The 22,496-nt window shown below is 45.9% G+C and overlaps 1 long non-coding RNA gene across 4 annotated transcripts; it reads left to right on the forward strand.

The window, feature by feature from the left end:
* The first annotated feature begins 441 nt into the window (after positions 1–441).
* Positions 442–1,911, forward strand: LOC120642887. 4 transcript variants are annotated; one of them, XR_005662775.1, is made up of 4 exons: positions 442–587; positions 691–944; positions 1,063–1,660; positions 1,739–1,911. It is a non-coding gene; the product is annotated as an uncharacterized LOC120642887 (long non-coding RNA). The 4 variants fall into 4 exon arrangements; XR_005662776.1 differs by having other exon boundaries at positions 1,066–1,660; XR_005662773.1 differs by having other exon boundaries at positions 691–920.
* Positions 1,912–22,496: the final 20,585 nt, after the last annotated feature.

The raw sequence follows: 22,496 nt of genomic DNA on the forward strand, positions 1-22,496 counted from the left end.
ACGTATAAATAGGCCAGCAAACCCTAGGTCAGCCGCCCCTCCGCATCCGCCGCACCCCGCCGCCCCTCCGCATCCGCCGCACCCCGCCCGCCGCCGCCCCTCCTTCATAGCTGCTTGCAAGGGGCCGAGGGTGCAAGGGCACCGCACGCCACGCACACGCACCACGCTCCGTCCTCATCCGCCTCCCTCTCCGCCAGTTAGCCCGCGCGCAGCTCGTGTGCAGGCAGTGGCGCGACAAGCGAGTACAACATCCAGCTCTGTATCCCCATCTTCTCCAAGCCAGGCCCGGCGCTGGAGGTCACGCCCCTAGTGCCTCCTCCCTGGGCGAGCTCCGTGTGGAGGCTGATCTAGAGCATCTCCTCCATCGAGCTCCGACCCCCTACCTCCTCCGCACCCCCACACACCTCGCGCCTCGAGCTACGTTCGGTTCTACGGGATCGCTACGACGCGGCGCGGCTTTGCCCCCCGGTGGAGAGATCTTGCCGCAGCAGCAGTAGCCGGAGGCCGGTGCTCCGGTGGTCGAGGCCGAGCGGCGCCCGCCGACCACCATGGCTGGCAGCGACGAGGTCAACCGCAACGAGTGCAAGGTGCGCGCGCGCGGCACTGCCCGCGACCTCCGCCCCCTCCCTGCCTGCCTCGTTGCTTCCACTACGCTACTGGCACTGCTACTCATAAACTGCGGCGGTGCAGAGCCCCTCTCGACCTCCGTCTCGCATCGAAGCGGCCCTCCCCACCTTCCCCTGCTGCTCCGCTGCCTGGCCATGGACGGCTGGTCAGCTCTTGATCCGGTCGCAGCCTTAGATCCGGCCACATGGGTGGGTGAGGTGCCGGGCTGGCTGCAGCTCCAACTCGCGCATGAGAGGAAGGACATGGAAGCATGGCCCTCCCAAGCTGCTGGCCACCAACCCCGACTGAGCAAGGTACGACCACCTCTAGCAGTTCAGGTATGCATCCATTATGTTCGACGAAATGTATGTGTGGGTGCAATCGTGATTATTAGTAAGCATGCATGTGCTTGGACAACAACAATTGATTTGTGTTAAACTATTTGCATCCCCATAGCAGAGTCGTGGTGGTGGAGAATGACCACAACAATGACAGCTCCCAAGTCGCAGGATGTCTAGTGGGCAGAACCGAGGTACATTAGATAGATACAGGATAGTTGTTGTCTTCATTTCTGAAAATGAATGGTTAATCATCAGATTCATTTGTAGAACTGCAATTCCATTTTACAGATAATTTCTCTTTTTCTTGATGCAATCCTCCTGTTTGTTATTGCCGTTCAAACTATTGTTTGTTCCCTTGATTGTTGTGTAACTTCATTGATAATAATGGCATAAGAATTTTATCATCAGTGCATAATATATCTTATCTTAAATTAGCTTGTTAACTTTAAGGTTGTACATGCTATCACTGGATACTTGAGTTTGCCTATTGCAGGGTGCTGTTGATGTCCTTTAACTTATTTTGCAAGCATTCAACAAATTACTTATTGCAGGGTGCTGCTGATGTCCTTTAACATATTCACATATTTGTAAACCCTTGATAAATACAATTGCTTTTGTCTTATATTTTATTTCCTTGCAAAAGTTGGTCTGAGCATTATAAAGCTGTATAGTTGTTACCCACTGATTGTATACCAAGAAGACATAATTGTTAGGTAATCATTTCTTCCTTTTCACCTACGGGCTTTCAGTTATTAGTTCCATTTTTACTTACACAACAATTGTTTGTATAGGCTAAAGAGACAAGCAGGTGTTACAGCAACATGGAGCAGCACTAGCATGGAAGCTAATATGCATTTGTATTAACCAGCTCAAGTGGATTTAGATTGATTCAATTGCTACATGTATGTTGCTGGAAAACTTATGTTGTATGCATGTATATTTGTGCTGGAATTGCTTATGGTAATTTCTCGCTCGAACTTTTGTTTTGATAAGTGAGTTGTGAAAACCGGTTATATGGGTTGTGTATAAAGTTAAATTTGGTTAGTTGCTAGTTAATTGTGGGTTGAGAATTAGGCCCAACTTAGTGGCCCATTCTGAATTGGGTCCATCCATAAATGGGATGGGATGCTGATGTCATCATCCATGTTAGCTGCCATGTCATTGCCAAGTCATCTACCATGTCATTGGCCACGTCATTGCCACGTCATCAGCCACGTCAATATGCACGTCATCATTGCTATCCACGTCATCGTCAAGTCAACAGCCACGTCATTCTTTATGTCACCATTGTGTGACATGGCAATTAAATCTGTGACGAAACTTATACTGTTCGTGACGTTAATTTTCGTCATAGAAAACGGGCTTGGGTTGGGCTTCGGGGGCCCGGGGACATTCTATGACGGTTTTAAAACGTCATGGATCAAGTAATCTATGACGAAAATTTAAGGAACGTCACGAGGTGTGATCTGTGACGCTCAATACATGACGTTATTTGAGATCGTCATAGATACTGTTTTATGACGGTTTTTCAGTGATCTGTGACGAAATTCAATCGTCATGGATCAACAGATTTTTTGTAGTGTTTGCTTGTCCCTTTCTACTTAGTGCATCTGCCATGACATTAGCTTTGCCAGGATGATACTGAATGTCTAGATCATAATCCTTGATTAACTCTAACCATCTGTGCTGTCTCAGGTTGAGATCTCTTTGAGTGAAAATATACTTCAAACTTTTGTGATCAGTGAAAATCTGACATCTATTCCCCATCATATAATGCCTCCAAATTTTTTAAAACATGCACGATGGTAGCTAATTCCAAATCATGTGTAGGACAATTCTGTTCATGCTTTCTCAATTGTCTTGAGGCATAAGCCACTACTTTTCCCTCTTGCATTAACACACATCCAAGACCGAGACGGGAAGCATCACAATAAACATCAAACCCTTTGTGAATATCTGGCAATATCAATATTGGGGCAGTGGTTAATCTGGTTTTCAGTTCCTCAAAACAAGTCCGACATGCGGCATCCCATTTGAATTCTTTCCCTTTTCCAACAAAGAAGTGAGGGGTTTCACGATCTTCGAGAATCCTTCAATGAATCTTCGGTAGTAACCTGCGAGTCTGAGGAAACTTCTGATTTCAGACACATTCTCGGGCGGATTCCAATTCAACACGTCCTGAACTTTACTTGGGTCCACTGTGATTCCTCCGTCGGTGATAATATGCCCAAGGAAAGAAACTTCTTTCAACCAAAAGTCACACTTGCTCAACTTGGCGTACAACTGATTTTCTCGAAGCTTCTGTAACACTAATCTTAAGTGTTCCTCATGTTCTTCTTCACTTTGAGAGATTACCAAAATATCATCTATAAACACAACCACAAACTTGTCAAGATATTCCATGAACACCTTGTTCATCAAATACATGCATGAAGTATGCCGGTACATTTGTCAACCCAAAGGACATAACGATAAACTCATATAGGTCATATCTGGTTGTGAAAGCCGTCTTGGGAATATCTTCCTGTCGGATCTTCAACTGATGATAGCTTGATCTCAGTTCGATCTTGGAGAAAACTTTTGCACCTCTCATCTGATCAAACAAATCTTCGATCCTAGGTAACGGGTACTTATTTTTGATAGTTATATCATTAAGTGCTCTATAGTCCACACACATCCTTCTAGTGCCATCTTTCTTATCAACAAAAATAACGGGTGCCCCCCAAGGTGAAGAGCTAGGACGGATAAATCCTTTTGCTAACAATTCTTCTATTTGTTTCTTTAATTCACTCAGATAGTACCGGGTAAAAGATCAATACGGAACTCAATATCACGGTCAGGCGGCATACCTGGTAAATCCTCCGGGAAGACGTTAGGATATTTACAAACAACCTTGATATCTTCCAAAGGCATTCCCTTCATCTGATTCACTGTTGCCACTCCTTTGGGCAAGGCATCGGCCACAAACTCAACTCTCTCTCCTTGAGGGCAGGTCAAGAGCACTGACCATTTGCGACACCGAATAACTCCGTCACATCCTGCTAGCCAGTCCATACCAAGGATAACATCAATGCCACTGGACTTTAGTACTATAAGGTTGGTTAGAAATTCTATTCCCATGATATTCATATTTACCCGCGAGCATAGCTGATTAGCTTTCAGCTCTTTACCCGGGGAACTAACTAGAAGATTTTACTTCATAGGGCACATAGGTAGATTATGCTTTGCCACAAATGGATCGGTAATAAATGAATATGATGCTCTAGAATCAAATAAAACTGTAACACCTGATTTTATTTTCAAAATTTTAAAACGAATTCGATTTGAATTTGTTTGAGTTGATTTGATTTGGTTTTGAATTCAGTTAAAAAAACAAAAGACCTCACCCCGACCCTCCTCTCTTCCCAAACCAGCCTAGACCGGCCTGCTCCGGCCCATTTCCTCGCGCCGGCCGGTCCGCGCTTCCCTCTCCCTTTCTCTCTATGACGCGCGGCCCCACCTGTCGGCGCAGCTTCTTCCTCCTCCCGCTGCGCCTTCCTTTCCCGGTCACGCCCGCCTTCCCTCAGCCGAGCACCCGCGCCCGTGATCCGCGCCCGCATTTCCTCCCCGACTACCTCCCCTTGATGACCATAAAACACTCGTAACGCGCGCGCGTTTACTTAGGGTCGTAATGGCCGGACTTCATTGCGGCAGTGATGCCCGCTGCGATGCTCGCCGGCTACCACTGGCGCCCGGCCACGCTGCTCCTCCTTCCCCTATAAAACCCACACCAAACTGTCCTCCTGGTGACCCCTGCACGCTCTCACGCTCCTCGCTCCTCGCTGCGTTGCCACACCGACGCCCGAGCTCAAACCCGCCACACGGAGCACCGCCACCACCGTCGAACCCTCTGTTCTGCCGTGCTCTGCGCCACCCAAACATCGCCGGAGCTCCACGTTGTGGTAAGAAAGGTGCAGCCCTTCCTTACTTCCTCTCTCTCACTCCATCATGCGGGCAACTGCTCGCCGGAGCACTAAATCCGCGCCTCACCGCCGTGATCCCACTCCGGCCACCGCACCAGCTCCCTGACCCCTCCATCAAGCTCGCCATTGCTCCCTCTCCCTCCCTGTGCAGACCGTGCTCGAAATGGCCCCGGATGGCCGTTTTTGGCCAAGTCCGGCGACCCCGCCACCATGCGCCACCGCGTCCCGCTTGACGCCGGCGTCCAACAGCGCTCCCCCCGAGCCGATCCGAGCCGCTGCCTCGCTGAGCCGCACACCAGAGCCGAGCCGAGCAACTTGGGCCGTCGGATCTCGATCCAACGGACCACGTTCTTTCCAACCAGGTCAAATGGGGCGGGATACCGGTCAACCAAGCCTCTTTTGCAAAAGAACCCCTCTGTTTCTCTAGAATAAACCTGCAGTCCAGTAGTATTAAAAAATAATTAGATTCCAGTCCAGAATTTTATTGTTTAGCCCTTGGGTTTTCGGGTTTTTGAACCTGCGGTCCACCCGAGGCCGGCCCGTGAACTTTGCGCGCTAGCCCCTGGAAATTATTGTTAATTTCATTTTAGCCCCTGGTTTCTTTGAATCTAGCCCCTGGAAATTTCAGTTTTATCACAAATAGGTCCCTGAAACTTATTTTAGCCATATCTTTCATATTTTAACTCCGTTTTTCACGATTCTTGCGCTCACGCGATGCTTGCTTCACGCTCTACACTTTTAAAACCTTTTTAGCTCTGTTTTTCCTGTTTTATTTCCTTTTTCTTATTTGTGTTTGTTTCTTTTGTCTTGTGTGATCGTGTAGACGACGCGCAGTTCGAGGGAAATCAAGAGCAAGCTTTTGAGGAAGAATTTCGGCAAGAAGCCGAGGAAGGCAAGTGGACTTCTCCCCCAGCATATTCTGTTTTGTCCTAATTAATAGCATATTAACTCACTTTATTATATTGTTTTATGCATAAATTTGACGGGAACCCTAGTTAGGACATACTTAGTCTTTCTTGAACCTATACCTTGAAACACCGCGAATTAGCTTTATGATTAGATTTGCTTAGCTGCTCAACTATGATTAGTTGTTACACTTTTTATGGAAAAATGTTAAATTGTGACTTTGTTATATCATGGTTGTTTATACAAGATCACTATAGTTTAATTGGAACATGGAGAACCACCCGAGTAAACTGTACAACCACATTGTCACCTGGCTCTGACCTTAGCCAATTAATTAGACTTACGGTTAACTATCAGTCTTACCGAAAGGACAAGGAGGGGGTCAGTGTAGGGGTCATAGCCCGGTCCTCTTGGGGTAGTGACCTTTGCTAAGGTACTGACCATTCACTACAGTAAACTGATTAATTTTCGGCATGCTACAAAGATCCTCTCACTCACATGAAGCCTGGGTCATTCGAGTTGTGGCCGCATCCTCCCGAACCAAATAAGTTTTCAACGAAATGTGTAATCCTGTTTGAGTTCTAGTAAAGCGTAATCAAAGATTAGTACCCAAATTACAAGAAGTACTAATAGTAGCAGCAAAGTAACAAAACGAACCTCCTGTCTAGGTGCTCCTATCGTCGCAGGTGGAGTTTGATTACAATTCGTCTCATTAACGCCCGATCCCTATGAAACACAAGTTTAGTAAAAGATTGTCTACATTGATTTGAATACGATCAAGTTTAGCTAGGTTTCATAGATTTGAATACGATCAACTTGCTATGGTTCAAAAATAATAGAGATGGCTAAAATTGACATGGTTAGCTAGAATTGAGTTATATTGCTACAACTGACTAAGGACTAGCTAGATTGATCATATTCAGCTAAACCAAGCACGTTTGACACACCTGAGGTGGAAGATAAGCCGAAGAGTGCAATGTATCAGATCCCCATTGTGGCGGTGGTGGCGGAGGCTGCCATGGTGGAATGATAATATTTTGTCCTTGTTGCTGGAACATCGCCTGTGCAAGGTATATAAGAGTCACATGTATTGCTAAATAGTAGTCACATGTATTGTGTCCCAAATGCTATTACTTAGCCATTAACACGCACCTGAATCGCCTGCTGTTGCTGCATAGTGTAAGAGGCATAGTACTCCTGCCGCCTGGCATAGTACTCTTGCTGCCTCTTTAAATACGCTTCTTGTTGCCTTGCGTACTCATCACGCCATTGCAGCTCCTCACGCAGCCTCTCCAGCTCAACTTCCTGGTTCGTACGGCGACCACGGCTACCACCTGAACTCTGAGAGGAGGATCCACGCCTAGACTGCACCTCCCTCGAATCGATCAAGCCGGTGAACATAGAGTACCTAAACAAATACAAATTCAGTGAAAACGCCAGTACCTATATTTTATTAAATATTAAAAAAATCTTAAAAATTACAATAACTTACCATCCATGAGCCTTTCCTCCACCACTAGCATGCACTGCCTCAGGATCTACAGGCTCCTTCCGCCAATCAAACTCTTCCCCAAGCCTTCTAACCATCTCCCTCCCATAATTCTCCTACAATTAAAATAAAATTTACTTAAAACTTTGCTATACAAAACTTTAAAACTAAAATAAAGATAAAAGAGAACTAACCAGTCTATCTGTGGCCACCTGAGTGCAAAGTTGGTCTGGCTGTGAAGGGTCTGACCCCCTATGCCCTTGTACATATACCTCTATATCAGTCGGCGCAATACCATTTTGTGCTTCCTGCAAAGGCACTAGTTAGAAGTTTACAAAAGATAGCCACATGTGATGAAAGTATATTACAAAATACGCACCATTCGTTTAGCCATGCGCCTGTAACCATCACCTCCAAACTTGTGCTGTGAGCTCTCAGCCCCCCTATGTCGATGCTTCCTTGACTTAGCTCGAAATTCTTCCGAAGCCCAGAGCCTACAGAGTGCCTTGTAAGCTTCTAGGCGATCTTCCAGCCACATGAGTGAAACCTGCACAGAAGTAGACCTTGATTAGTTAAACAAAAAGAAAAGTAACAAGGATAATAGATATACGATACCTGTTGATACTCCTCTGCGGTCAAGTAAATATCTAAAGCATCTCGAAATTTTGTCACCGCTTGCCCTTTGACCGTCTTCAGGAAAGCATTTGCTACCTGCAGTCGAGCATTAGAGAAAGCATCCCTGCACACCTTCTACGCGTTGGCCTCTAGGACATGGTCTGCATGATGCCTTAGAGCAGGATCCACACGATAGCGTTTCTGCCAAAAAAATAGTTATAAGAATGTATCAAATATTTAATTGAACAAGGTTTTAGAGAAATCTTACCCAGAAGTCATACTTGACAGCCCCTTGAGCATTCCCGTGCCTAGCATTTTCAGCAAGTGCGAAGTGTTTGCAACTAGTGCAAGGAATGGGCGTACCAGACCTGTCTCGAACAATTCCCGGGTTGTGCAAACAGCAAAGATTACATAGGACAGCATTAATCTGACTATGGTGACCTCTGCCGTCGAAACCCGTGTCATCCCACTGACGGCAGAATATAAAACATCAAGCATGTAAAATTTTATACAATATTCTAAATTAAGCAACTTGAAGCTTAAAAATTAGCATAATTACCTATCACCAACAGGTATTATCAGAACCCTATCATCCTCTCGCGTCGGCGCTGGAGGAGGAGCGACGTAGTGGCTCTTCCGTGTAGACCTCAACTGAACGCCTGGACAATCATCCAAGCCTCCACCCATGGGGTCATCATCTGAATCTTCGGTGGCCGCATCTTCACCTGCTTCATCATCATCATCATCGCTCTGGCCTCCTGCATCCACATCCTCATCATCGCTCTGGTCCTCAGTTTCAGCATCCTCATCCTCCTCATCATCATCCTCCTGGGAATTAAACATAAGATTATAAAGATATCTCAATAAAAAATATACACAAGATATATATAAGAAGATTACGTTTGTTCTCTAAAAAGCGACCGGCTGTCCCTGAAGGTGTGGGTCCATGTAGCTCAACAACTACGCACGTCTTGTACTACTCGAAGAACTCCCCTGAAAAAGGGATTTGGCTGAAGCAATGTTCAGAAACCCCTTCGCCAGCTGCTTGGCCTTGCGGCTCATCCTGTTCAAATAGACAACATAAGTTAATACAAACAACAAAATGTAAAGAAAAGAATAATTACTTCAGCTAGTTGATAATATAACAACACAACTTAAATAAAATTAATACTTATAGACCGTTACTTGTTAAAATTCATCAGCTTTCCGGTCAACTTGTCTCCTCCATCCTAAAGTTTGCCTCGTAACTTTTTTCTTCCTCGACCCCCGTTTCCGTTTCGCGACAACAGTGATATCATTAGAATCCCCAACTAATGAATTCAGCCCTGCACCAGGCTTGATGACAAAAGAGGTTGGCAAATCATCTTCTTGTTATACTTCATTAGCCTGGTCATCATTGAATTCGTAGCCACCAACGCTAGGAGTAAATAATCGTTCTCGGGGATTCACTTTGTGTACCACGCACCAAGCATCTAGCTTTTCGCATGGGTATGATAAATAATACACCTGCTCAACTTGGTGTGCAAGAATAAAATGATCATGGCCCTGCATGCGTTGATTGTGTTTGACTTCAACCATACCGTGCTTGTTCTTTCGGACACCATTAACGGGGTCGAACCAATCACAGAAAAAAAGACTACTTTCAATTTCTTGTTCCCTGCAAAAGTAAACTCTAGAATGTCTTGAATGATCCCATAGTAATTAGTTTCATGCCCTTGTGCATTGATTACCCTACTCATAACCCCAGAATTTACTGTGGTGGCAAGAGGACGAGAAGCTTCGAATTTCGCGGAACGAAAGTGAAAGCCATTGACGTCGTATCTACCATAACTTCTAACTGACACTTTTCCATAAGATAGTTGTACCAAGTCATCATGTATGTCGATAACTTTTGTACACTGCAAAGGATACGGGGCTTAAATATGAAAATAAATAATAAATACATAAATACAACATAAATGAATTGATGTTTCGAAAAATGAGATATTACGTGTTCTCGAAACCAGTTAACAAAATTAGGCCTTCCACCAATCCCATGCCTTCGCATCGTATCCATCTGTTTGCTTGTAGGTTGACGGTTATGAGTCCAATTATTGTTGTCAAACTCACTGTATGAGAATTAAATAAAAAAAGGCCTGAGCAGCACAATGTAACATGTTTTCTCGAGTATTGCACTTACATGAAATACGGATCCATCTCTTCTATATTAGAAAACATGTCGAGCAATGCATCCGTGCGTTCTTCTTGAGTAGGGTAGTATGTCGTGCTGCTACTCACAGTTGTGCCTCTCCATTGAAAAATTTTAATATCACTAACGGGAGGTTCTTCATAAATATTGTATCGCATGGTAGGAGCATTGACATTATGTTCCTCTGCAAAATACACACTCGAGAAGTATGATATCTCCTTAAGCAAAAAAGCTTCAGCGATGCATCCTTCAACTCTTGCCTTGTTTCCAACCATTGCTCTAAGATGTTTCAGGGCTCGTTCAATGTGATACATCCACCTATATTGTATAGGCCCGTCAACCTTGGCTTCATAAGGAAGATGAATAAGCAGATGTTGCATCGGATTGAAGAACCCTGGTGGAAATATTTTTTCTAACTTGCATAATAGCACTGGTACTTCTTTCTCCAATTTCTCCATCATTTCTTTCGCTATTTCTTTAGCATAAAGTTGTCTATAGAAATAGCTCACTTCAGCTAGTGCACTCCAGACATCATCATTAAGGTATCCCCGAAACATTACAGGCAAGAGTCTTTCCATTATTATGTGGTAATCATGACTCTTCAACCCATTTAACTTTCCTGTCTTAACATTCACAGCCCTTTTCAAACCTGCAGCATAACCATCAGGAAATTTCAATCTTTTCATCCACCTCAGCACTTGTTTTCTATCTTTAGATGTAAGACAGAACGGAGCCCGTGGCTTGCCACCGTTTTCAGTTAACTCTAGGGATGGACGGTTACAAAGCGATGCTAAGTCTCTTCGTGCTTTTATATTGTCTTTTGTTTTGTCCGACAAATCCAGACAGGTGCTAACTAGACTTTCACCAAAATTACATTCTTAGTGCATGACATCAATGTTGTGCATGAGAATCAATGCCTTTGCGTAAGGGAGCTCCCATATTCCACAAATGTGAGTCCAGTTGTGCTCCTCTCCAAATACTATGTACCCATCACCAGCTTCATTTAGTACCAGGTTGTCAAGCTGATCGGCAATTTCAGAACCGCTTAGACGCTTTGGGGGTCCCTTTCTGACCACAACGTCCTTTTCTGAAGTGTACCTTATCACTTCGAAAAGTGTGGTTTTGGTCAACCAGCGTCTGTGACAATCGAAGTATGTAATCTTTCCACCAAAAACAAGGCGGTAACAATCTGTGTCTGAACCACATATCGGACATGTCAAATTTCCATGCACACTCCATCCGGCAAAAATACCGAAAGCTAAGAAATCATGAACAGACCACAAATAGGCTACACGAACAGTGAATTTCTTCTTTTTGAATGAGTCATATGATTCAACATCTACCCATAACTTTTTCAACTCCTCAATCAAAGGCTGTAGCATCACATTAAGTTTAGAACCAGGATGTTCCGGGCCTGGAATGATTAGGCAGAGGAACATAAATAGGAACATAAATTCATACTTCATGCACAAAGAAGGTGGAAGATTGTATGGAATAGCAAAGACAGGCCAGCAAGAGTACGATGCTGCATTATGACCAAAAGGTGTGAAGCCATCCGTCGCTAACCCGATGCGAACATTTCTCGCTTCATCGACGAAGTCTGGGTCAAAGTTATCTAGAGCCTTCCATGCATCTCCATCTGAAGGGTGGACCATGACTTTATCGTTCTCACACACACCTTCCTTGTGCCACCGCATGTGCATGGCGGTTTTTTTGGACAGAAACATGCGTTTTATCCGAGGTGTAATTGGCATGTATCGAAGCTGTTTATGTGCAACATCTGTCGATACAGTCTCACCGTCTTCATTTACAACATCGACATACCTTAATTTTCCACAGTTTAAGCATTTTTTTTCTTTTTCATGCTCCTTCCAGAAAAGCATACAATTATCTCGGCATACATCAATCTTCTCGTAACCCATACCGAGCTCTTTGACTAATATCTTTGAATGGTAGATGTCCTTGGGCAACTTATGAGGATTTGGAAGCACTTCCCCAATCAATTTCAACAGATTGTTGTAACAGTTGTTAGAAAAAAATACTTGGATTTGATGGCCAATAGTCGTGTCACAAAAGCGAGTAGAGTCACTTTTGTGTGTTCGTGAAATGGCTCTTCCGAAGCTTTGAGAAGCTTGAAGAACATCTGAACCTCAGGTGTAGGGGGATCCTTAGAGTTTAGGTCGAACTCTGGCTGTATTGCTTCTAACATCTCATCTATCCTATCAACATATGTGTAAGGATCACCGGGGTGTCCGACCCTAGAGGGGGAGGGGGTGAATAGGGTCGCTAATCGCTTTTTAACCTAGGGCTCAAACTACTTGCATAAGATAAACCTAACACGTCCTACGCATGCTAGTTATGACTAAGGTTTATCTATGCTACTCTCTACTAACCCATAAAAAGACTTGCAACCTAGCTAATCCTAATCAAACTAACTAGGAAAGTAAAGGTATGCAAGGTAGAGTAAGTGCGGAAACGTAATGCGGTAAGTAAAGAGGTAAGTGCAAGAGGGATGCAAACTCCCGAGTAGACACGGTCATGTAACGTGGTTCGGCATAAACGCCTACGTCCACGGGACACCGAGGCTCTTCCGATCACTGTCTTGCACTACGCCACCAATGGCGATGCCGGCAAGCAAAGGCAAGTGCCCACAAGACACCGAGTCTCGTGCACCGCCACCGTCTCTCTCGGTCACCCGGCCGAAAACCACTACGGAGCTTCTCCACCAAGGAGGGGGCCTCCTCTTCCCCCGCACAAAGTGTCGTTGCCACTCCACACCAAGACGGAGGGTCACACGATGGATCACAAGTTGCTTGCCGCAGCAAGACTTCTCTCAAGGGTGCTCTCGCAAGAACTAATCCCTATAACAAGCACTAAGCACTCTCACAAGTGTGCTTAAGCCTATATGATGTACAATGAAGCTCTATGGTGGTTGGAGATGATCTTTAGCTCTTGTATACTTCCTTGAACTCCAGCACTCTCAAATGACCCGGCCTTGGGGGTATATATAGGCAGCACAAGCAAATATAGCCGTTGGAGAAAAGCTGCCAGAAAAACGCTTAACGCCGGTTAATCCGACGTACCTCCAAAGCCATCGTCGGTTTAACCGGTGTATGTAAACTGCTACTTGAAAAACTAGCCGTTAGCAATTAACCGGTGTATCGCCGGTTTAACCGATGCAATCAACCGGTGTATGTAAAATTAGCGTCGGTTTAACCGGTGATTGTAACTTCTTCACGTTCCTCCAAAAACCACCTATCTGGACAACTGAACCGATGCAATTGACCGATGCATCGTCGGTTCAACCGGTGTATGTATTTTCATCGGTCTTCGTTTGGCAATGCACCGACGTATGCATTTTCTTCAACGTCGGTTAATCCGGTGAGTGTACCTTCAGTTTCCAGCTTCTGGACAATTACACCGGCGGAACCCCCGTAGGGGCGGCCCTTCGGGCCTTGCTACGCCTCTCTTCTCTTTGTCATCACTTGAACCTAAAAGCCTGAGAATAGTTATCTTAACAATCACATTAGTCCAGGTGTTGTGTGTGTCATCAATCGCCAAAACATTATATTGAAATATGGCATGAGAGGCCATTTTCGCTACAATATGCCCCATCATCGTCCTCATCCTCTTCTGGTACTACCATAGTGGATGTTTCGCCGTGATGCTCCCACACCTAATATCCTGGCATAAAACCTAATTGACAAAGGTCCCTAGTAACGCTTGTCTTGTCCAAAAACTTAAAGTTTTCGTGCTTCCTAGATGGGCACTTGATCTTGCCGATTTTGGACAAAGAGAACACATGGTTCAAAAATTCAGTAGTCTTAGCAACCCACTCATCTGAAAGAGCTCCATTGTGACTCCAACCATCATACATCCAACTCCGATCCTCAGTCATGCTTTACGCTTGTAACACCCGGTTTATAAAAGGACATAAACCGAGCAATCATATACATGCCAGGATCAAGTCACACGTATATACAACAGAACAAATAGTATATCACAGCACATATCACGTAAAAGATATAATAAAGCGAGTACGAATGTTATTTATTACATGAATGACAAAATGTCTGATACAGCGGAAGCATAAATACATATACGAAAAACTCTCGGAAGCTGGGCGCCACAGAGACGTCGACTGGGAGACGAACGCCTAGAAGTCCTCGTACTCTTGGTAGCTCTGGGTGAACTCCTCCGCGTCACCGGGAACTGAGCAGCAGTAGGGTGTCCCCAAAGAGAATAAGAGGAAAAGAGTAGAGTAGGCAAAAGTGAGTACACAACCTGTACTCAACAAGTATAACACAAGCTATGAGGCTCTAAGGTTGGCTGACTCAACTGCATTAGCTTTTAATCTTGGCAAAATTTTATTAAAGCCAATTACTACAAGTGGATGAATTACCATAAACCCAGTTACATAGAAATTAATAAAAATTAATTATGAACTACTGAGAACCAAACCGAAACCACCAAGGTAACCCCACTAATCAAAAGGAGGATCCGGTCCGCTCATGACCATGAGCACGGCTAGTATACCAGTTTTACACTCTGCAGAGGTTGCACATCTTTACCCACAAGTCATGAGTTACGCTAGTTGTTCATCACACTTCCGTAGGTGAGATGACTAACAAACTCACTAGGAGGCCGTTACAAAGAATCTCGTTGGTAAGGCGTAACCGCGGAGAGTTGGATCAGCGACGATGGAGCCCACCTCATGGGGGTACAAGACACGAAGCACAGACCAAGCCGGAGGAGCAGGGACCATTGAAGCTTACCACCCTTGCCCCGCAGGTAAGTTACTCCAAACCAAAAAGACATAATTAGTAAGCCAAGACCGTCTCATTCCAGTCTTGTGGTTGCGCGGTTGTCCCAGGTTGTCGCTCTAATGACGTACGGTCCTTATGGAGAGTAGCTAGCACAAAATACAGTGCGAGCCCCCCTAAGCCAAGTTTCTAGAAAAACCAATTTTTAACGAGACGTGAGCCACTCAAGCGGGCCACTCCCAGAATTAAGTTGCATATAACATTAATCAAATTAATTAAAAAGGACCAAGTGTGTTATAGCGCAGCAACCTAGCACAACTAACCAAAATGCAACCCAAGGGATATATATAAAGGATATAAAGTGGCTAAGAAAATCCTTATAGGCATACAGTATTAAAATGCAGTATGAAATTGTATTAAAAAGTGATAGGTGGTGTTCATGTTATACTTGCCTTCCTCAATGTTCTCCTGCTGCTCAAACTGCTGTGAAGACGGTGGCTGCTCCGGGTACTGGTACACCTCCAAAGGATCAACGTCTACTCACGATCGCAACGCCAAAACAAGTCCAGCACATACACATACATGCAAACAAAGACAAACACTAAGAAACAGTACAACATTACATAAAAACAGCGAACAAAACTAAGCTAGAACTATTCTACGCATTACAACGATCACGTGGACATAAAGAACGCCTAAAACAGAGCTAGAACGCGAAAACTAGGCCCAAAACAAGGTTCAGGGACTAAACTGCAAGAAAACAGGGTTTCTAGGCGCTTCTGCATAAAAACCAGGGACCTATACGTAATTAAACTATAGATCTGGGGTCTGACATGCAAAACTGGTGAGTCTGGACTGCGAGTTCTAAACTGGGAAAGTTCAGGGGTCTGAGTCCTAAAAACAGGGCCAAACTGGAAATACTTTTGAACGCGCCTGGACCGCGGGTTAATTCTCAGAAAGCGCAGGGTCTCTTTAGCAAAAAGGCCAGGCCGAACCGGTATCTTTGGATGTGGGCCGTTGGATCGCGATCGCGTGGCTCGAGGCAAAGCGGTTCGCCGATCTAATCTCGGCTGTAGGCTGCGGATCGGGTGGTTCAGGGGATTTGGGCGCGCGGGCGGCGGAGCTGAAACGCCGACGACCTATCCCGCAGTGGGGCTCGTCGGACTTGGGCAAAATGAGTGCTCCGGGCCTCGATTCAAGTAGAGGTTTGGCCTCGGAGCAAGTTAGTGGCATGTGTAAACCACTGGGTGGGTTGCGCGTTGCTGCAGGGTATGGAGCAGGGTGCATGGCAGTGGGTGCGGCTCGGCGGTGGCGGAGCTCATCGGCGCACGCGTTCACGCGTGGCCGGGATCCCACTCGGGGCGCTAGCGGGTCTGTGAGCATGTGCAAGACCAGACTCCCCCACTGGGGTACTCCGCAGGCACCAAGGTGCAATGGAGTGAGGGCTCACCGTGGCGCGGCGGCTCTGCAATCTCTGGTGAGGATGCTTGCACGGACAGGAGGAAAACCAGGGTCTAAATCTACCTAGTTCTAGAGGAAAAGGTAAAGGGGAACAGGGCGGAGCTCACCAAGGGCTCGATGCGGGCGGAGCTGCAGCGCAGCAGGCCGGCGTCGAGGTCAGGCGGCGGCGGCGCTCGGCGCGGTGCTTGTTGACGGGGCCGTTGGCGAGCGCTCCTGGCTTCTGGTCTCCACGATCCGGCTCGTGGCAGCCTTGCGAAGCCCAGAGATAGGTTAGAGGGCACGGAGCGGCACTGGAGGCGGGTAATTCCGGCGAATAACGGCCTTACCGTGTGGCGGGTCCTAGAGAAATTCCCGGCGATTGCTCGGGTTGCGGTTGAGGAGAATGGCTCTAGGATGATACTGGACTCATGGAGGAGCTGCAGGAGTGGTTTGCAAGGGTTCGAGGGTGATGGTTCGGCGTGCCCACGACGGCGTAGAAACTAAACGCGACGGAGCAAGCGGGCCCGGTGGTGCTCGGGGTCTAGGGCGGCGGAGGCGTGGTGAGATGGATGCGCATGGGTGTGCGGCGGTGCCAATTAAAGGAAATCGGGGATCTTGCGGAGGTGTGCACCGCGCGGGCGCGGCGGTCACGGCCATGATCCGCGCGCGGAAGAAGTGGATCGCGGAACGGTTCAGCATGATCCGCCCTGGGTGGAGCTTCTAGAAGGCCGGGCGAGGCTGACTGGTGGGTCACGGGGGTCGGGGTCGGTCCACGGTGCGGGAAAGGTCCACTGTACAGTGGCGGGGCGAGCTGAGCGGAGCAGAGAGCGCTCGGTGCGGGGAAGAAGAAAAGGAAGGGAAAGAGAAAGTGCCGACAGGTTGGGTCGCGCGGTCAGCGAACAAGGGCGAGCGCGTTGCGCGGGCTGAGCGGGGAGTGGCTCGCTGGGCAGCGGAAGGGCGCTGCGGGACTGGGCCGGGGAAGCGAAGCAGGCCGAGCGGAGCGTGGGCGAGCGGGCCGAGCTGGGTGACGCGGCGAGCAGGCCGCGCGCATGGTTTGGGCCGAGCGGGAAAAAAAGAAAGAGTTGGTGGGCTGCCTGGGCTTGATTTCATTTTCCTATTTTTTTATTTTCTTGTCTCCTTTCTTTTCAAACCAACTCAAATCTAATTGAATTCAACTCAAAATTTGAATTCAAACCCTATGCACTCAACCAAATAAAACTTATGCAGCAGCATGAATGCACAAACATATTAAATCTAAAATACATTTTAATTCCTTGTGAAATAAATTATAATTAAATGCAAGGCTAAACAAAGAAAACCTTAGAAACTTTATTAAAGCCAATTAAATTTATTATAAATGCCGGAATTTTACATTAGGGTGTTAGAACGTTATAAAACATTAAAGCAATATTGAGTAGACATATCTTTTTCCTTTCCTATGGTGCACGGCCATACATTTATAGGTAAGGATAAGTCCTAAACCCACCCAAGAGTGGTAGACAGAACGAGAATTTATGACTAGCCTATAGTATCAAAACGAAATTTTGGCATCATAACCCTGCTGTTCTCCGCCGCACGCCCGGATGTGGTGTAGAGGAGAACATCAGGGTTATGATTCCGAAATTTCGTTCGGACACAATAGCTCATCATAAACTCCACGCTCTATCGACCACTCCGAGGCTGTCCGAAAAAGGGACAATTCCGGATCAGGACATCTCACATGCGCAATGCATGTGAGACGTGCCAGTCCGAAACGGGTGACGTATAGGTTTCGTAACTCTACTGTTATGTGAATGTTCAAACAATTAAATTAAATTCAAATTTATACTAATAAATTTATATTAATACTATAGAATCATAAAATTAAATTCTAGAGAATAATATAAAATTTCAAACAATACTATAGAATCATGAAATTTAATTCTAGAGAATACTACAGAATCATAAAATTAAATTGTACAAAATACTATAAATTTTTTAATAATATTATAGAATCATAAAATTAAACTTTAGAGAATACTACAAAATTACTAATAATACCTAAAATTAAACTCTATAATACTATAAAACTTCTAAAAAAGAAAATAACAATTCTATAGAAACATAAAATTAAATTCTAGGAATTTCTAAAAATTTCTAATAACACCTAAAATTATAATAATAGCATAAAATTAAAACAATGAAAAAAAATTACAGGCTGGGTTGGGGGGCGCGGCCGGGGCGGGGCGCGGGCCTGGCGGGGCGGCGGCTGCCGGGCCGGGGCGGGGCGGCTTGGGCCGGTGGCCGGGGCGGGGCGGTGGCCAGAGCGGGGCAGAGCGGCTGGCGTCGGCGAGCTAGAGTTAGGCGCGCGTGGAATGGCGGCGCGGGCACAGCCTGAGAATTAGAGGGGCCGTTAATTTTCGGCGGCCAGGGCACAAGCCGTCGAAAATTATTTTTTTAAACCCTAGCCGCCGAAAATTAAGTAATTTTCGGCGGCCTAGGCTATGGCCGCTGAAAATTATTTAATTTTCGGCGGCCAACCTCCGGGCCGCCGAAAATAACCTAATTTTCGGCGGCAACCCTGTAGCCGCCGAAAATTATCGTGGCCGTCAAAAGTTTCAATGTTTCCTGTAGTGATTAGGGAGGTTTATGGACCACACTACTACTGAAACTCTAGCGGGCTGTCTAGTTCTCTGTTTGTCTTTGTAAAGGCTTCGTAGTGAACCCCTCGCCACTCACCGAAGGAAGTGTTTAAGGGCTTTGCAAACCCGGGCGACTCAGGGGAACACGGTTTGTGGGTAAAGTGTACAACCTCTGCAGAGTGTAAAACTGTTATAACAGCCGTGCTCACGGTTATGAGTGGCTTGGACCCTCACATGATAAATGAACTTGGAGAATAATTAACTTGTGGTTTATCTTGGTTTGGTTATGCTGTTATATCTCTTATGCTTAAGTAGTTTGGTATAAACTTATACTTAGTAAATGCTTGCTAATAAAATTTGACCAACTAAAAATGCTGACTGCAATAAACCCTAGCCTTTCCTTGAAGGCCTTGCATATATTTTCTCCCACTTGCTGAGTACCAACCATAAGAGTACTCACTCTTGCCCAATTGCTGTTTAGAAGAGAATAATGAAGTCGAGTACTACAGCGGGTTTGGAATTGAAAAGGAACATACCGATCACAACATCTGGAGCTTCATGAGTTGTTTCAGCGGTCACATGATTCACCTTGCCACGCATGTAGTTCTGATGGCCTTTGTTGCCTTGCGGGGTCTGATTGTTATTTCTGGGCTGCTACTGTTGTTGTTGCTGTTGATTTTGCCTTTGTCCACTGTTCCTCTGATTCTGAGGGGTTTGCATAGTACTCTTGGGACAGTTGTTGCCATAATGTCCCACTTCACCACACTTGAAACAGCCGTTGGGTTGAACTGCCACAACTGGATTGTTGTTCCATGCTGGCGCGCCTGATGTGTTGCCTGAATGGTTCTGTTGCTGGTTACGAGTGCGTTGACTCTATTGATTGAAACGCTGCTGCTGCTGAGTGCGCTGGGGCTGTTGATTCTGCTGATAGTTTCCACCCTGCCCTCCAGAACGAGATGGAAAACTCTGAGATGAGTTGTAGCGGGGGTGGGTGTTGCTACTGGACTGTCCCTAAGACTGGAACTTACACTTCTGTTCGCCGAGTTCCTGGCGCTTGCTTTCCAAGACTATAGCTTTATCCAGCAGGGTTTGGAAGTTGGGGAATGTATGACTCTGCAGTTGATAGTTGAGTGGCCCTATCAATCCGTCCAGGAAACGATCCTGCCACTTTGCATCAGTGTCAATTTCATTGGGCGCTTACCGAGACAATTGTGTGAACTTGTCTCTGTACTCGCTAACTGACATATTTCCTTGCTTTAGAGCCAAGAATTCCTTCTGTTTGTGCTTAATCACACCTGCAGGAATAGTTCACGGAAACTATTCCTAAATTCTTCCTAGGTGATAGTGTTGGCATCGGCGTGTGCGGCTGTGTAAGCGTCCCACCAATCAGCTGTAGAACCCTCCAGACGCCCTGCAGCGTATAAGACTCTTTCACGGTCGCTGCACTATGTAATATCCAGCTTCTTACTGATAATTTTCGGCCAATCACCTGCATCTAGAGGATCCACTAAGTGGGAGTAGGTTGGAGGGTTGTGACTCATAAAATTTCTGTGCCTATCTCTGGGTTGTGGGGCTTGCTGGTTTTGTTGCGCCTGCATGTTGCTACAGTAGCCGTGAGGTTTTGCAAAAACTGCATCTGAGCTGCAAGGAATTGCTCCATTATTGGGTTTGGTGGTGGTGGTGGCAATGGATTTTGCTGATTAATTCTATGAGCATGCCTCGTGCTAGGAATATCTTGCCCTCCACCTAACCTGGTGTTTACCATCTGATTGTTAGAGAAGTGAATTTTGGATAAGAATGATGAGCTGATAAAGAGAAAAGAGCAACAAAAGATGGCCCAAAGCTAAACCTAAGGCAGATTTAAACACATTTTTTTAACTCAAGCAAAACAAACCAAACACTTATTCTCAAAGCAAGCATTATTACATCGTTCGACCTCACAAGACGAGTTCTAATCGAAACAAAACCTTTAAAAGATAACAAGCCTAAGAGCCTAGAAACCTAGTCCTCCAAGCTGGTGACGGATCCAGGTTCACCAAGGCGAAGCTTCTTGCGCGGTGGTGACAGAGCGAGGAAATTAGGCTCATCCTCCTGAGCTGGTGGTGGCGCCCTTCCTGCAAGCTGGGCCTCAAGCTGACGAATCTTCTCATGAGCCTCCATCAGTCAGTCCTGACTCAGGTCCAACTCGGTGGTGACGTTCTCCAAATCTGTGTTGAGAGCGGCGGAGACTTGGGCCAGGGTGTTGACATGATCCTCCCCTTCATCTCCAAGTGTCACCACCATCTCGTCAGTCCCATTAATATGGCGAGGAAGGTGGCGGTACTCCATGGCCTGCAGGGTCTGGCGACGAGCATGGCAGAGGGACCAGAGAGCCCTCTTGGCTGCACTACTGACAGCGGCGAAGTATGTGGAGAAGGGCGTAGCAGAGTCGAGTGCCAAGACGGTCCTGTTGCCTCTAAATCCATCCTCATCTTTGATGTGAACGTGGGTGATGTATTACTCATTGAGTGCGGGGTCGAGGTAGTGGTGCATGTGGTAGTGGGGAGCCATAGTGTTGCCCAACTCCTCTAGTACGCCCCTAAGTAGAAGAGGGATGTAGCCGGTCTCAGTCACTGAGGTGCGAACACAACAAAGCTCCCTTCTCACTGTGGCGCCATTGCCCTGGTTGTCATTGGCATTGTTGTTGTTGCCATGACCTTCATCATCACTGTCATCTCTAGAGTTATCAGAGTCTCCTCCAGCAGCAGCAGGTGCTGGAATGTCTGGGACGGGAGCAGCTGGCGGTTAAGCTGGTGCAACTGCTGCTGGTGCTGGTGAGTCAACTACCGTAATGTGACCATCCTCAGCCTCAACAATGTAGTAGAGGATTTCCGAGTCGTCCTCAACATTCTCCATGGGCTGAGCTGGAGCTTGAGCAGGAGCTGGAGCTGGAGCTGGAGCAGGAGCTAGTTCCGCAAAGGCAATGCGAACCTGATGACCTCCGGTGTGCTTGCGAGCAGTCTGATAAGTCCTGGCCATCTGACAGAGCAAGAACAAAACTCAAAATAAAATTTTGAAATAAATAAATAAGAATGAAATAAACAAAGAAATAAATTAGATTTTTATAGCATAAATTAAGACATTTTTTTAAGCTGAAATGCTGGCTAAGAAATTAAGTCCTTAATTTCATCCTTTTCTAACTAGGCTAGCATCCTAAAGTCAACACAGCTCTGATACCACTTCTATCACATCCGGTTTAAGAGAATAATCGAATACATCTCATATGTGCGTCAGGCTCAAGTTTTCACACATATGAAGAACGTCATCAGTGAATATATCAAGATAATGTTCAAAACATAAAATAAAAGCGATTACATAACATTATTACACTCCGGATAAAAATAGATATAAAAGTCTTAAACATTCCACCGAATAGCCTAAACGTGAACTGCAGGAAAACTTCATCATCCATAGGCACTTGACTGGTGAACGCGCCTAGAACTCCTCAAAGTCGCTGTAGAACTCAACTTCACTGATCTCTTCTGAACAGCAATTAGGCAAAAGTGAGTACTCTTATGTTTGGTAC

This window comes from Panicum virgatum, chromosome 7K (genome assembly GCF_016808335.1).
Source record: "Panicum virgatum strain AP13 chromosome 7K, P.virgatum_v5, whole genome shotgun sequence".
NCBI classification, from domain to species: domain Eukaryota; kingdom Viridiplantae; phylum Streptophyta; class Magnoliopsida; order Poales; family Poaceae; genus Panicum; species Panicum virgatum.